The 16,916-nt window shown below is 35.9% G+C and overlaps 1 protein-coding gene across 5 annotated transcripts in view; it reads left to right on the plus strand.

The window, feature by feature from the left end:
- PATJ (PATJ crumbs cell polarity complex component) overlaps positions 1–16,916 on the plus strand; it is a 149,221-nt gene that overhangs the window by 77,002 nt on the left and 55,303 nt on the right. The gene's annotated exons all lie outside the window — the stretch shown is intronic.

Here is a 16,916-nt window from a genome sequence, read left to right on the forward strand (position 1 = left end):
ATTCAAATTGAATGGGTAAAAGCTCCTTAATGCCATAATATCTTAGACCCTTTTTTCAGGAAGTGTGGACAAAATTTACTTAAGATAGAGATCGTGAGTATGCCACTTCTCAGTAAACTGTTTAACTATGCATAACCAGCATTGAGGGTAAGTAGTTTTGGAAATACCAAGGTTCTCTGACCACAATCATTTTTGACATGTGAATCATTTTGAAATTTCATGTTTGTATTTTATTTATTATGTAAATATGTTATATATAATAATTATATATTCCATACAAATATGTAAATAAAACATTTCTATAATGTATTTATGAGGGTAATAGTTTCTCCAGCTCATGTGATTACTATTTTTAACCCTCCCGGTTAGCTTACAACAAGCAAAGTCAATGGGAGAAACCAGATTCACTTAACAACCATGTTACTAACTTAACAACAACTGTGGCAAGAAAGATTGTAAAATGGTACAAAACTCACTTTACAACTGCCTTGCGTAGCAACATAAATTTTTGGACTTAGTTGTGGTTGTAAGTTGAGGAGAACATAACAGTATAACAGAGTTGGAAGGGACCTTGGCAGGGGCAGGTTCCAAATCCCGTCGCTACCAGTTTGCTTGTGTGTGTGTGCGTGGTGCTTCTGCGCATGCGCAGAAGCGTCCAGACGGGTGGGCGGAGTCTCCCACCACCGCTACCAGTTTGCACGATCCGATGCGAACTGGTAGCAACCCACCACTGGATCTTGGAGATCTTCTAGTCCCACCTCCTGCTCAAGCAGAAGGCCCTTCCTGGTTGTCAAATCTCTTCTTAACAACTTCCAGTGATAGAGCACCCACAACTTCTGAAAGCAAGCCGTTCCACTGATTAATTTTTCTAATTACATAATCCTTTATTAAGCTATCAAAAGATCCAATCAGGATAGCTTTAAAAGGAATTAAATAAACTTAAAGAGCAAACTTTCTCAACCCTTTTCCCTGGAGAAATCCTTGAAATAATTATCAGATCTCAGGGAACCCCTGCCTAAAAATCTCCAATACAGTTTCTGTCTAACCTACACAATCAAAATTTTTGTAGGTCAGGGTAAACTGTGGAGTTCTTGATGCTTGAGCTTGGTTGTTTTCTTGCAGATGTTTCATTACCCAACTAGGTAACATCATCAGCGCCCTGATATGTACTGATCATATTACTATCTGGATAGTGAAACATCTGCAAAGAACAGTGTTCAGGGAGCATCAAAGACCCCAAGGCATGTCTCTGAATATCACTTGCTTGTGTGTACTAGAGAAGAGTGACTCTGCCTTTATAAGTTATTTAAGGCACATGTTTACTCTTCACAGTTTATGAATCAGTTTGCAGAATAAACAGTCAAAGTCACAAAACAATGAATCTGTTTCTGTTTGCCCTTTTCCCTAATTTTCTGCCCAATTTTAATCGAAAGTTCCTATTACACAATTAAAACAACAGATTCGTTTCAGGAAAAATGCAAGCCAAATTACTTTGCCAATACTAGCAAAAAGGGTGGCGTGGTTTCTTATTGATCACAATGGGAATGCGATGTTGGCTTTTAGTCTGATCCAGCATAGCTCTGAAGTTAAAATGCTGCCTTTCCAATAGATGTCACTGCAGTCATTAACAATGGTGTTAGATTTTCTTACTGTATCAGAAAGCATTTCAATCCATCAAACAAAATGACAATCAAAGAGCTTTTAATTGGGATGCTATAACACGTCCTTTAATGTTTTTAAATCGTGTTCTGAAATTAGCTTTCCTACATGATATTTCTTTAAAAATAATGGACTGTTACTATACATCATCATGGGTATCTGTGCACAGATTTTCGCCTTTGTACAGATTTTAAACCTATTGGTTCAGTACTCAAATACTGAAAATGCATTTGAGTGTAAGAAATGTAAGCGTAATAAGGTCTGAGAATGACTGTAACCACTAATTTTTCTTTGGCTCTGCCAATGCATTGAACAGATGTTGCAGATGTAGCTCTCTGCAGGCATGTTACAAAAGATGTGCTTTCTAAATGGAAAGAATATTAATATTGGCTATTGATACATACCAACTTCCTACACAGCATTCTTGTGATTTTATTTAATTGCTATATAAAATAAATAATTTTAAACATATTCTCACTGATCACTGAAGGGGGATTAAATGGATTCGAATCTGCTTGGCAATGATAAGGATTTAGAGCAGACAGTTTTTCTGAAGATATAAACATAATCCCACTCTGCAGCTCTGATCAAGGGAAAACTAAAATATAATACTTAGCCAGCTCTGCACTCACAGATTATTAGAATCGGAAACAACCATTTATGCATACTGTATAGGTGTGTGTGCACCTGACTGGACATTACAAACCATTTATCTGCAATTAAGAGTGGGTCATTAAGAATCAAATCTGCTAGGCTCGCAATCAAGAAAAAGGGCAATGTTGTTTCAAAATGATTTCTGTTTCAGAGGAGGGATGCTAGTTGAATCGTAGTGATTTCCAGCAATGCAACAACAATACAGCAGCAGTAGCAACAGCACTAGAGCCTCGGTGGTTCAGAGATGGGAGACCAGGAATTTCTCTAGTTGTGCTTGCAGGCTTGCTGAAGGATGTAACTCTTTGCTTGTGGGCAAGATTGAAATTAATTGCGATTGGTCACATATCATAGTGGAAAGAGAACTGACAGATTGCCCTTAAGGCGAGGGAAATCTTTCAAGCAGGCCCAAGGTCGTCAGAAGAAAGACGGAGCTCCGATTCTCTCTGTGTGTTGTGTGGTGAGGACTGGAGCTGCTCACAGCATTTGAATGTTTGTGCGGAATGCAGATACCTACAATTGTGTTCTAATGCAGCAATGGTGCTAGGGGGTTTCCCAGGTATGTATTAAAGCATCCACAAATGCATTCTACTTTTCTTTTTTTTCATTGCCTGCTTTCAGCATTTAATGATGAGTGAAAATGAAACACGAACTGGATGTGGCATTCTTTCTCCTGTTTGAGTTATTTGCATGTCGGAAGAGTTGCTGGTTAGATGAATTCTGCTTTTAAGAAGGCACCGGCTAAGTTTAAGTTGGAAACCGTTAATGAAATGCACTGAACGGCTGGGAAGCTGACAGCATCAGTTAATTGTTGTGTTTGCTTAAAATAATAGAAGAACTTAATTATTCTTAACGTTATTGGCACGCAGAAACAGATGTGGTTGCCTTACACTAAGTCTCAGAAGGCGATAGGGAAATGTTTAGCATGTGATAAGAAGCTGCTGTTGAGATTTTGTTCAGCATTTTTATTCTGTAGGGGCAGCAGAATGTAAGTGTCAAAGGAAAACATGCTCTTCTTCACAAAGAGTGATAATAATGTTACTGTATTGCTTGCTTGCTGTGAAAATCTGAATGTAAATAAAGTGATGGGGGGAAATTGTGTTGATAGGTGTCTGGGGGCATACATTCATACATACATAGTACACTCAAGCTACCAGATATGAACCGCAACAGTCCAGATGACCAACAGTTGACAGCAAAGAATTACAGTTTTCAATATTTCTTTGTTGCCCTCTGTTTTTTTGCTTTTTGATACCCTAATCCAAATGCACTCATATGTACATATATCAGGAATATGAATCTGGTGAAAATATTTAATTATTGATGATAGTGATTGTTTACTGGCATCTTTATACTTTACATTCTGAGTTAGAAATGTAAAACTTTATAAGGCTCTAGACAAGTAGGGAATTAGGACAAAGAATTTTTTAGTGAGCCTACCACTTTATAATGGAAAATTTAATGTCATTTCAGAAACTCATAGTATGATATAACAGATTGTGAGGTAGGGTGTGTGAGCATATATCATATTTGGGAAGGGGTTTATATTATAGTACAATATTGTTATAATATAAAACTGACTTCCATTACTACATGCCATAGGTTGTTTTTAAATTGATGTTTTAACACCCAAATAATAAGTTTAGAAATAATATTAACAAACTGTAAATAGAATGCAGTAACACCAGGTTTTAGCCAACAGATGTATTCTAATAAGAATACCCACCATGCTGTTTGCTTAAATTCTATGACTAAAATTCACTGTCATCTTTCTTCTGTTGAAGAATATGATCAGTAACTGTAGAAATCAGTAATCTGCTTTTTTAAAAATCTGAAAGCATTGATAATACCTTCAGAAATTAGCACCACCCAATGCCACCACCATAGGATAGGATAGGATAGGATAGGATAGGATAGGATAGGATAGGATAGGATAGGATAGAATAGAATAGAATAGAATAGAATAGAATAGAATTCTTTATTAGCCAAGTGTGATTGGGGACACACAAGGAATTTGTCTTGGTGCATAGCTCTCAGTGTACATAAAAGAAAATATACATTCATCAAGAATCATAAGGTACAACACCACTGCAAAAGAAGTAAGTGTACTGTCCCTTTCCAATATCATTTTAAATTTATGATTCAGATGTAAATATGAGCCTTGCTGGCACAGTGGACTAAAGTGCTGTTAAGTAGCACCAGCTGCCTGCAATTACTGCAAGTTCAAATCTCACCAGGGTCAAGGTTTTTTTTTTTTTTTTTTTAATTTGATTTATATGCCGCCCTTCTCCGAAGACTCAGGGCGGCTTACAATGTGCTCAGCAATAGCCTTCATCCTTTTGTATATTTATACAAAGTCAGCTTATTGCCCCCACAACTGGGTCCTCAATTTACCTACCTTAGAAAGGATGGAAGGTTGACTCAGCCTTCCATCCTTTCAAGGTAGGTAAAATGAGGACCCGGATTGTGGGGGCAATAAGCTGACTTTGTATAAAAATAACACTGGTTGGGGGGGTGGGGTGAAAACCCTACTAAGCAGGTATATACAAAAGTATGAAGGCTATTGCTTAACGCATTGTAAGCCGCCCTGAGTCTCCGGAGAAGGGCGGCATATAAATTGAACCAATAAATAAATAAATAAATATTATATATATATATATGAAATGCAATGTGGAAAGCAGCTTAAAACTAGTGGGAAAGTGTCAGTTGCAGAAAAGCTTAAATATTTGTTCAAAGTTGCAGATAACCATAGCAATTTATTTGAATGGCACCAAAATTGGGACGGTGTTGCTACCTAGAGGGAGGGGCTTAGAATGAAGTAGTTGCAACATTATCCCATAGAGATTTATTCAGGGATATTTTTCTGGAACTCTTTTTTTTCTATAGCCCTGAAGCCATCTTTCTTTTGCCAGCTTCTCCATCCACACCAAACTGGTTCTAGTTCAAGTTCAGATTGGTTGTTTGGTTCAATCTTTTGAGAATTACCTTACTGTTAAATAAATGGAAGCTGTCCTAATTGCCTTTATATAATTTCTTTCCAACCTTGGACTGCCTTATTACGTTTTGCATACCTTGTTGGGGGGAAAAAAATAAGGAAGAGAGTATAACTGAATGTCCCTTTATTCTAGAGGGGAACATTTTGGGATGCAACAAGAGACAGATCAAGAGCCTAATCAGCAGATGTTTAATGAGATGGTGAGACATTGAAACAGTTTGCCTGAAGAATCTGGTGTCTGGATGTGTAATAAAGTGTGTGTAACATTTTGATAATTGCATCATTGAGATTCTGTCTAATTCACAGACTTAGTACAGTTGAGGTAGGCCCTGGAGAAGAAGTAGAAATGGTCCCCCTTGGATCCTTTCATCTTCTTCCTCCTCCCACTGTATATTTTTGCCACAGAAAAACTCCTCAGTGAACTGCAAGTGAACATTCTTAGTCTGCTCTTTTCTTCATTTGAGTCCTACACGAAAAAATGTCATAAAATTTCATTGGCTTTCCCAGATGGGGAAGCGCTATTACAGGTCTATCTGAGTTGAACAATAATAAATAGCCCAAGACATTTTCACAGTTGTAGAAGAGCAAGATTGAACAGGGGATGCCAAAGATATAAAACTGCTTTGTGAACTAAAAACTATTTGCGTCAAAAATAGCAGATTTTATGCTTCTTATTTGATGGTAGCATCAATGACTTTGCTTTCCAAAAATCATGAAAGAAAATGTTCTACGTTCTATATGAAATGCAAAACAAAATGCAGAGTGTATGGTTTCTTCCCATTTATTGATGATGAACTGTGTAACTCTTCTTGTTTTTATATATACCACATCTCTGAATTTCTTAAATTGGAATTTATAATGTGGTTTCAATTAAATAATTCATTTATTTTTTTTAAAATAACTGTTTTTGCAATCAGTACTGGCAGTATATACGCCACTTACTTTAAAGACCTAAAGTTGTTTAAGGGAGGTGGTGGCTCAGTGGCTAAGACACTGAGCTTGTCGATTGAAAGGTTGGCACTTCAGCGGTTCGAATCCCTAGTGCCCCATAACGGGGTAAGCTCCTGTTACTTGTCTCAGCTTCTGCCAATCTAGCAGTTCGAAAGCATGTAAAAAATGCAAGTAGAAAAATAGGGACCACCTTTGGTGGGAAGGTAACAGTGTTCCGTGCACTTTTGGCGTTTAGTCATGCCAGCCACATGACCACGGAGACGTCTTCGGACAGCGCTGGCTCTTCGGATTTGAAATGGAGATGAGCACTGTCCCCTAGAGTCGGGAATGACTAGCATATATGTGCGAGGGGAACCTTTACCTTTAAAGTTGTTTATGATAAAGCTATAATACTTGTACAACAATCTACTAAAAAGGAAGTTAGATTAAATAACTAGGGATGGCCAACATAAAAATTACTGTATAGTACAATATAACATATTCAAGAGGTAAATATCTTTATAAGAATATGAGTTTAGAGAGTTTTTTTTAAAAAAAATAAAGTTCCTCTGAGTGCTTCCTCAATCTAAGAATGTTGGCTCTGAAAATGCTCAGCTACTTTGCCTGTGTCTTACACATTTCATAAACTTATTGCGGGTTGCCTATTTTGTTACTTGATAGATGCAAAAAAACCTTGAGTGCATGTGTTGTTCTGGGTTATTCTAAGATAAGATTGTTCAAGTTATACAAAAGTTTAATAGTATTCCTGCTTACTTTAACAGAGCAAAAATTTTGAACCACAAGTGGTTAAATTGCAGGGTTTTAGTGTGTTCCATTTAGGTCTTATAAAGTACAATCCTTAAATTAAAAGTTCTAACTTCACAGCCTATGATTAGCTTTCTAAAAACTGAACATTCATTTCAAATAAATGAAACTTTAAAACAACTTAAAGTAATAGATATACAAGAATTGGCCCTGTAATTATCAATGTAAATCAGATTCTGAGGTGAATAAATACTGAATTATGAATATGTACTGTCAGATCAAATAGATTCTATGTATGTTTCCTTTTATTTCTGCAGATTTGTAAATGATTATAAGGGCAAACCTTTTAACCTATTTACTCCCATTAATTAAGACATTTAATAATGTTTTATAAATTGGTATGTACTCTATACTATTGGAAAACATACTGAGAATCTAAATGTTCTTAGCAATATCACCCTTGACATCTCCCCAAACTGATTGTAATGTTTTTATGCCATTTGATGGAAACTATAACCTCTATAGGTGGGTCTCATATAGATACCTGAATGTATTCATCAAGAACACATGTGTGTTGGTAGCCAACAGTTGTCTATGGAGATTCTCACTCATACAGGTCATGGCTGCACTAAAGGTGTTTTTTCAAGAGATAACTGGGCTTTCTTGTTTTTCTTTGAAGACGTTTCGCTTCTCATCCAAGAAGCTTCAGTGATCTGAAGAAGCTTCTTGGATGAGAAGCGAAACATCTTCAAAGAAAAACAAGGAAGTCTAGTTGCCTCTTGAAAAAGCACCTTTGGGTAGCCAACAGTTGTTTGTTGCTTACCTGTGATCATGCCTCATTGCCACAATTTATAAGAATGCAGTAAAGAGCTGCTAAGGATCCTGAAGGAAATAGTGGGAAACACATTGCCTGCCAGTATATTATTAATTTATTATATTTATATGCTGCCCATCTCACTGATAAGGTGAAATAGAAGTGACTGGCCTCATCCTCCATGAAACCATTTTGTAAATAAGCACCACCAACTATTTGTGATTAAATCCATGATGTATTCCCAAAATTCCAAATTATAATAGCCCCAATAGGTGGTTTTTAAAAAGATTCTAATCCAGGAAGTAAAATTTATGGGAAGAGACTTTTTAGTACCTCTTATAGGAAAATAGCATGATAAGGAATGTGTCAGTGAGTTTGGCATTTAAGCATATTGCTGATTTAAAACTTAATTGCTGATCTGGAACAAAAACTTTTTAAGCTTATGGAGATGTTGAACAGATTTGTTTCTTTGATTTTTGTTCTGAGACTTAGGTATTTTACTATTCTAAATGTAAAGTAAATGGTAGAACATGGATATTTTAAGGTTCAGTAAATATTCAGTAGGATATTTTATCTCCTACTTTTGCTGTGCATGACATTATAGTACTTGGATCAACATAATATTAAGCCTGAATTTTGGATACTATGTCAATTCAGTAGCTTTTTATAAAGATTTGAAAGTTCTACCAATCTCACAGCTAATATAAAAGATAAAGGTAAAAGTTCCCCTCGCTCATATATGCTAGTCGTTCCCGACTCTAGGGAGCAGTGCTCATCTCCGTTACAAAGCCGAAGAGCCAGCGCTGTCCGAAGACATCTCTGTGGTCATGTGGCCGGCATGACTAAACACCAAAAGCGCACGGAACACTGTTACCTTCCCACCAAAGGTGGTCCCTATTTTTCTACTTGCATTTTTTAACGTGCTTTCGAATTGACAAGCTCAGTGTCTTAGCCACTGAACCACCACATCCCTTTAATATATAAAACCTTAAAATCAGAATCATAGTCTGCAGAATTTCCTGTTTCTTTTTTCTATAGTTTTTTAGGCTCATTATATCTGGCTATTCAGAGGAAGACACATCTTTGTCTTTTTGAGGGAACATTTGGCCAAGTATAAGAACAGTACAGAATTTTGTTTTCCTGGTCTCTTCAGAAAAATAATTTTTTGCTAATGAGTTAGTGAAATATTATGCACAAAAGAAACACAGTAATTTTGTATAGATCTCTTTATGGGTGAGATCCAACAACACAACTGAACTTCACCATTCTCTCCTACATTTACATTTCTCGGAAGTGCTGTAGTACATAATGAATTATAATGGTAATGTAAAATGTTTCAAAATGTGATCCTTCCACTCCTGATAAAATAAGTTTTGCAAGATTTGTCTGCTAGATATTAAATAACTCCACTACTTCATAGGGAAGTTCAGCGGTTCGAATCCCTAGTGCTAGAGACTAGCACATATGTGCGAGGGGAACCTTTACATTTACCTTTTACTTCATAGCGGGGAAAAAACATTCAGAAGTCTTTGTGTAGAAAAATGAAAACACTTTTATTGCCTTATGTAAATGATATGGTGATAAAAGTAGATAATGGAATTCTTTGTGAAAACAAAGGCTAACTCTTTCCCATTATTTAAGTGGCATTTGAAAAATTACCCTAACTGCAGGGTAGGGTAGAGAATAGCAAAAATAAGAAGGAAGGATGACCAAAAATGTCTCAAATGAATTTGTTCTGATGCTCTATAAATACGACAGTTATCTTCTAAGATGCATTTTAAAGGCTGAGAATCAGTAAAATACTGAAATGTTGGCAAGGTCAGCACACAGAGAAAATATTTGACAAATATACAACCAGTTCAAGATTTATACTAGTGATCTGGGAATTTAAAGGAAATATTGGCCTGCAAATATGTGCATTTATGAGCACTGATAAGAAATGGGGATTGTTGAAGTCAAGAGTTCCTTTAACCTCAAAGTGTGTAATTCTAGTGGAACAAGCATTAATTTTAAGGGAAGAACTATGTAGTATATCTCTATGCAAACACCCTTTGCTTCAATAAATTGTAGGACATGTCTTTTAGAGGAGGCAATACTGAAGTACAGAGTTGAGGAAACCTTTGTCGCCGAATGCATACATATATTGTCATCTATTATTTTACTTTAATACCATTGCGGAGAGGGGGAATTGCTGGATTCCTAAAGTGGGCTTCAAGAAATAATGATTTCTAAAAAATTCAAAAAGAGATTAACAAATTAAAAATTAATAGAACCAGATCACTAAAAGATGTAGTCTTTTATAGAATAGTCATAGTCCACAGTATCAAGGATGCAGCTGTAGAGGTGGTCAACAGTATTAAGTATCTGGGGGTGTAGATATCTAACAATCTGAACTGGTCTTCACATCATCCTTAGTGAAGCATGCAAACCAGTGTCTGCATTTCCTATGTCGATGAGGAGAGCACATCTTTCTCCTTTTGTTCTGGCCACTTTTTACAGGCACACAATTGAGAGCATTTTAACAAACTGCATCACTGCTTGCTTTGCTAGCAGCAGTGCCTCAGATAGAAAGTCCATACAGAGAGTGATAAGGATAGTCGAGAAGATTATAGGAAGCTCGCTTCCTGTTATTCAGGTTACTTCTTATAAGCACTATGTGCTTAAGCTCAGAGCATTGTTAGACCACACACCTACTCGACGGTCTGTTTCTGTTGCTCCCCTCTGAGAGGAGATTTCAAAGTATTTCTAGCTGGACTAGCAGATTCTGGAACAGTTTTGTTCCCAATGCCATCCGTCTGATAAACTGACAAGATTCATTTTTCTCACCATGTACATGTACACATCCAAACTAGACTGTGTTATTTCTCTGTGTCATATAATATATGTGGATATATGCATAATTTTGAATTTATTCATTTATTTTGTCATGTTCATATAGTGTATATCGGAGGTGGTGACCCTTTGAGAGCTGCATGCAATGAAATTTCATTTTAATGTATGCTAATTAGTGTACATTCAAAGTGACAAAGTTATTCTAAATTCTAAGTCTATGTAGCAGACAACAAGATGGTGTGAAATGTTTTTTCCATATGCCTTCCTTAGTAGTGTACATATTGGATAGAATATAGATAGTCCTCAGCTTACGACCATAATTGAGCCTGATATTTCTGTTGCTAAGGAAAACATTTGTTAAGCAAATTTGCTCCATTTTATTATTTTTCTTGCCACGGTTGTTAAGTGAATCGCTGCTATTGTTAAGTTACTAACACAGTTGTTAAGTGAATCTGACTTCTTCCTTAACTTCCCTTATAAGAAGGTAGCAAAAGGTGATCACATGACCCCGGGACACTGCAAACATCATAAATATGAGTCAGTTGCCAAGCGTTCAAATTTCGATCATGGGAATGCTACAAAGTTTGTAAATGTGAAAAACGGTCATAAGTCACTTTTTTCTGTGTCATTGTAATTTTGAATGGTTGCTGAATGAACTGTTGAAAGTCAAAGACCACCTGTACAAGGATGTTGGTTGCCTATTTTTGGTTGGATCCAAGCTTAGCCATCCGTAGAGGGGGCGTGCTAACATCAGTAGGACTTAAGGAGACTCTAACTATATCTGTCTCCAATCTTATTCTATCATTTCAATTACATTTCCAATAAGATGTTCAAAACATTTGTAACTTTCACATGTTTTATACAATCTTCAGGTAGCCGCTGATCAATTTTATTGTTACAGCTTTGTATGATTCTGTGCACACTTGTAAAATCGAGATAAGGGACACTAAAGGAAAATTATTTACAACAGTAAATTGAGTGAAGAAGTGGTCTGAAGCTGACGTTTTTCATTCAACCTGCTTGGGTCCATCCAGGGGTGGGATTCTACTGGTTCGGATCTGTTCGAGTGAACCGGTAGCTCCGACAATCAGCTGGGCCCGCCCACCCTTCTGCTTTACTTACCTTTATCTTCGCAGCTGATTAGCACGGCAGAGCAGTTTGCCAATGCCTCAGCTGTTTTAATTCCCTAGCACTAACGCGGAAGGTGATTTTTCGTTGAACTGTGGACACGTGCGCACAATCACCAAACCAGTTGTTAAACCGGAAGGATCCCACCACTGGGTCCATTCACCACTTTTCCTGAATTTATACTTGCTCATTCTGTATGTATATTGCCATTCTTATGACACAAACACATTCTACATACGATTCTCCTACGCAATTGAAAAAATAGGAACCATAGTACTCTTAAATAATAGGATAATAAAATACCTAAAATAAAGTCTAGAATTGATCTGTTTAAAAGAATAAATAGTGTTTTTATTTTCATCTGTGCTAGTAAAAAGTATGTTTTTTTAATACTAGAAAAATTTAACCTAATTTTCCTATCTGTGCCTTGTTTATTCCTAACAGAGAGAAATTAATGATATATGTTTCTTTCTTTTGTTCTTTTATTCTTCTGATAAGGCTTCTGCTATGCCATTGTTAGATATGTTGTGGTTTCAAACTGGACTATTGAATTTAATGGCTAATAAGTCAGAATGTTTTATTACGAATAACTTCCTGGCAGAGTTCAGGAGCTCAGGTTGTACTTAAGGAAGGAACACAGTGTATTCACTCAGTCCAACAATAATTTCATCACAGTGTAATTTAGAGTTAGTTTTTTTTTTTTTTACACAAAGGAGGTCCCTTGTAGAAAGCAACTGGTGGTAATTCATTCTTCTTTCGAAACATGAAGAAAGTATAGTGAAATGGCATAATTTGAAAGGATGTAAGATTCCCAGCTGAGTAGTCCATAAGTCGTGTCAACTACTGTCTAACTTGAAAAATGGAGAATACAGATTTCCATCTACATATTCAGTAAATTATAATTTAAACTATGAATGGAAGAGTTTCAGGTGTGAAGCATAAATTAAATAAAAATTTTTTAGTATGGCTTTGCATTCATTAAATACATAATGTCTATGTTAAAGCCTATGTAGGAGGTGCCAAAGGTGACATGGTGGCCTAGCAATTAAGACAATGGGCTTCTTGATTGGAAGGTTGGCAGTTTGAGACCTAAGTACCCAAACGTACAATATGATGGTGTACTTAGGTCTCGATCTGCCAACCACCTGTTGGGGTGAGCTCCCATTCTTGCCCCACTTCCTACCAACCCGGAAGTTTGAAAACATGCAAATACAAGTAGATAAATTAGTACCACGTCAGAGAGAAGGTAACAGCATTTTGTGTACGTTGGCATATAGTCATGCCAGCCACACGGAAGTTTCTTCAGGCAATGCTGGCTCCCTTGGTTAGAAAATAGAGATGAGCATCGCCCCCATAGAATCAGACATGACTGGACAGGGCAAACCTTTACTTTTTTACCTTTAGGAGATGTCATACGTACACATGTATGCTCACACACCCCACTGAAGCCATAATGATCCTTTAGCACCATTTTGTCTACACTTTTGAGTTGGACCAAGGTTTCAGTATAGGATTTAGAATTTGGACATACTGTATATATCAGTTTCAGAAATATGCCATAATTTAGTTCTAAGGTTTCTTTGTTTATATCATGTTATTATTGAGTTTTGCATTACTGCACTTAGTCTTTTCACTTAGGAGAAAGGCAGGACATAAATTTTAGCAAGGGAAAAAATTTTTTTTTTCTACAGTGATGTTAAGTGAAACTTTGGCTTGGTTCCCACATTGTGCTAAACTGTACTGAGGTTGTTTATTTTCAGATCACCTATTAGGGCTTAGTGCTGTATATTAATCAACACGATATTCAACAAAATATGGTTAAAATTCCTGTGTGAGTCTTACATGTGAAGCAGGCCATTAAAATGATTATTTCATTGGGAAAATATTAGATAGTTTGTGCCATATTAGCACAAATGAAAAAAAATATAGCTAAGTTGCTACAGAATTAATGGTAATTCAGAAGGCAAAAGCATCATTTTGAAATCACAGAGGTCCAGAGCTGCTTTCAAATGGACACAGAGTCCTTGTGTAGTACTTGAGAATTTTTTAAAATCTTTAGCACTATGTTTATACTAGCTGCAATCAAGAATCAGTAGCATGATATAAAATACTTGTATGAACCTATTGCTTATTGTCACGATCACCTCTAGAAGAAGTTTTCATAACCCTGATACATTTAAATATTGTAATTGCTTTTTAATAAATTGGACGGATTTAACATAGTTATTAATTAAAGTAACAAGTTCTAATCTACGCTTAGCAACATTCAATAAGAAATTGCTTGGAATTTGAGTGATGGCAACTGGACTTATTTTCATTTTTGTTTGAAACATTTCGCTCCTTATCCAAGTAGCTTGAACTTCAGTCAGTTCAATAGGAAAATAGCATAGTTAAGTATTTGTAGATTTATTCATACTTGGTTTTGAACTATCTTGTGGGTTTAAAATATAGCCAATTATATTTTTGAACATTCACTTAAATGTTTACCTATTTCATTTTTTTCCCCATCCAAGAGCTTTTATTTTACATAAATGAAATATTACATAGATGCATGATGCTTTTTAGCAATGTCATTCCTGTAGGGTTTTTTTAACGTCGACAACAGTGTATTTTAACTGTACATACCATCATCATTTATTAGGGAAATGGTAGCATAGAAAGTGTTCTGCTTTGTTCAGTATTTATAAATATGAATCCATTTGAAATATGAATATTGACTCATTTATTAGCGGGATGATCAAACAGAATATACAAAAATATTTCATATAATTATAAATAATAATAATAATTATTATTATTATTTTAAATTGATACAGTAAACATGTTTATATTTGGATTTTCCATGAAATAGCAACTTATCTTTTGGGCTCAAACTTGAAAGAGGATTTATTCGAAATAACTAATTTATTCCATGCAAATAGTTGAATATATATCTTGATATATTGATTAGATATAGTGTGGTTTAGGAGAAATAAAGTTTAGGAGAATAGTAAAATAGTCACAAAATGGCAAAGACATTGATAAAAACGATAAATTATTTCCCACAATGTCCAAATCTCCTACAGACAGGACCTGATTGTTTTCAGATAGAATAGAAGTAACAGCTAGTTAACAACTTGCATTTTCAGTTTTAAAAAATACTCATGATAGAATTGGATTTGAAAGGATATCTTGATTCCAGTGACTCAATAGGATACTTGAACTTTAAAGTGAAATGGACATCCTGCCTTGTGGATTTATTGGCTAATTGTTTTAATGGAAAGGCATTAAAAATGAGTGGGAGATATTCTGCTAAGGAGTGAAATAACACCACAGTATTGTTCATTGCAGTCTTTCAATGTATCTTTGAAATGGCCCTCAAACATGCTGTAATCAGTGTTGACTATATCTTAAGGCTAAGAAATGATTGCTGTTTCTGTTGATAGGACTTCGGATGATATCAGCTAAAATTAATTGGATTCTTTAACTGGATTCTGTTTATTAGTTTGAATAATCCCCGTTGCCCTTATTTTTTGAGTGGTACTGCTTGGAGCCATCTTGAGAATGGCTGCTTGATGCCCAAGGACCATCATTCATAACTATGCTATAGCTCCTGCCTGCAGTAACAAAAGCTTCCTGTATTTAAAGGGATATAATGCATTGCTGCTGTTCTTTCTTTCTTGACTTCCTTTACTTCGTGTTATGTCCAATTGTTTAGTCATATACAAGACTGAGTGAGGAAAAGCAGAAAAATCACCTGAAGGCCATATTCTGGGTTTCTACAAATGGGAAAATGGGTTGCCCATAAGCTGCATAGGAACATATAGCTAAAGTCTCTCTCAAATTGAGTTTAGTTCTTGAGAACTCCATGTTTATTTGATGTTTTTGATGGACGTGTGGTGGCCCCAAAATTGCCATTTAATAGGAATTTTTGTCTGTTTTTAACTCCCCAGTAGACAGAATAGCCCTTGAATTTCTTACTGGTCTCATTTCCAAGTACCAAATAGGTTCAATTCTGCTCAGACCTGCCGGCCTCAGTTATCCGTAAGGTGGTAGCTTCTTTTTAAAAAAGGTTCATTTTACTGCTATTTCCAATACACTGCAGGAGAGCTAGAGACAAATTAGCTCCGCTGTTGAACACAGGCCTCATTTAGAAATCACAGAAGCCCAGAGCTGCTTTCAGACAGACACAGAATCCTTGTGTAGAAGTGCCTTTAGTTTTGTATTTTGAATGCCTTCTACTATAGCGTTAGTGGTAATTTTATTTAATAGCTTCTCTTCTGTCAGATTGTACTTTACTGTTTCTATAGAAACATTTATTTTTATTTTTAATGTTATTTGCAGATAACATCTTTTAGATGGAATGGGAGATTAAATCATATATATATATATAATCTGTATATGGTTTACACACACACACATGCACAGAGATGATTGCCCATCTTAAAACACAATTCTTGGTGGCTCTCAGCAATAAAACCCAGAACTATAAAAACCTGGTCCTAGATCAGCGTTCAAGTACAAAATGAATTGGATTCACAGGGTTGAATGTATTAGACATTGTTTCCATCAACGGATTATATTTCAAAAGATACCTTTATATTAGAAGATGTAACTTTACTGTTCTTATTTAGTTGGTTCATTATTATGCCTGAGCCTGATCTAGTTTCAGGATCTTGGCTACTCAGCTTACTTAGCTTCCATATCAAATCTGATACTGAATCTGGCTGATTTTCTGCTATGTATTCAAAATGGTGTGTGTGTGTGTGTGCGCGCACATGCGTGCGCTGCATGTATATATATATAGAGTAGAATAGAGTAGAACAGAACAGAACAGAACAGAATAGAATAGAAATTCTTTATTGGCCAAGTATGAATGGACACACAAGAAATTTGTCTCCAGTGCATAAGCTCACAGTGTACATATAAACAGCAAGTAGTAGGTCGTAGGTCATAAATCACAGTTACAATCATTAATCATAAGTTACAAACAATTGATAAACAATTAATCATAAGAAATCAATATGAGAAGATAGTAGGAAAGATGAGAAAATATGAGAAATGAGACAGTGCTGTGGGAATTAAGTGTTCAGCAGTGATAGCACAGGGGGAAAAAAATCTTAATGTCCGGTTGTTTCGGTTCTATAGCAGCGTCCTGAGGGG

Source organism: Pantherophis guttatus, chromosome 3, assembly GCF_059756535.1.
Source record: "Pantherophis guttatus breed Tessera chromosome 3, ASM5975653v1, whole genome shotgun sequence".
Lineage (NCBI taxonomy): Eukaryota > Metazoa > Chordata > Lepidosauria > Squamata > Colubridae > Pantherophis > Pantherophis guttatus.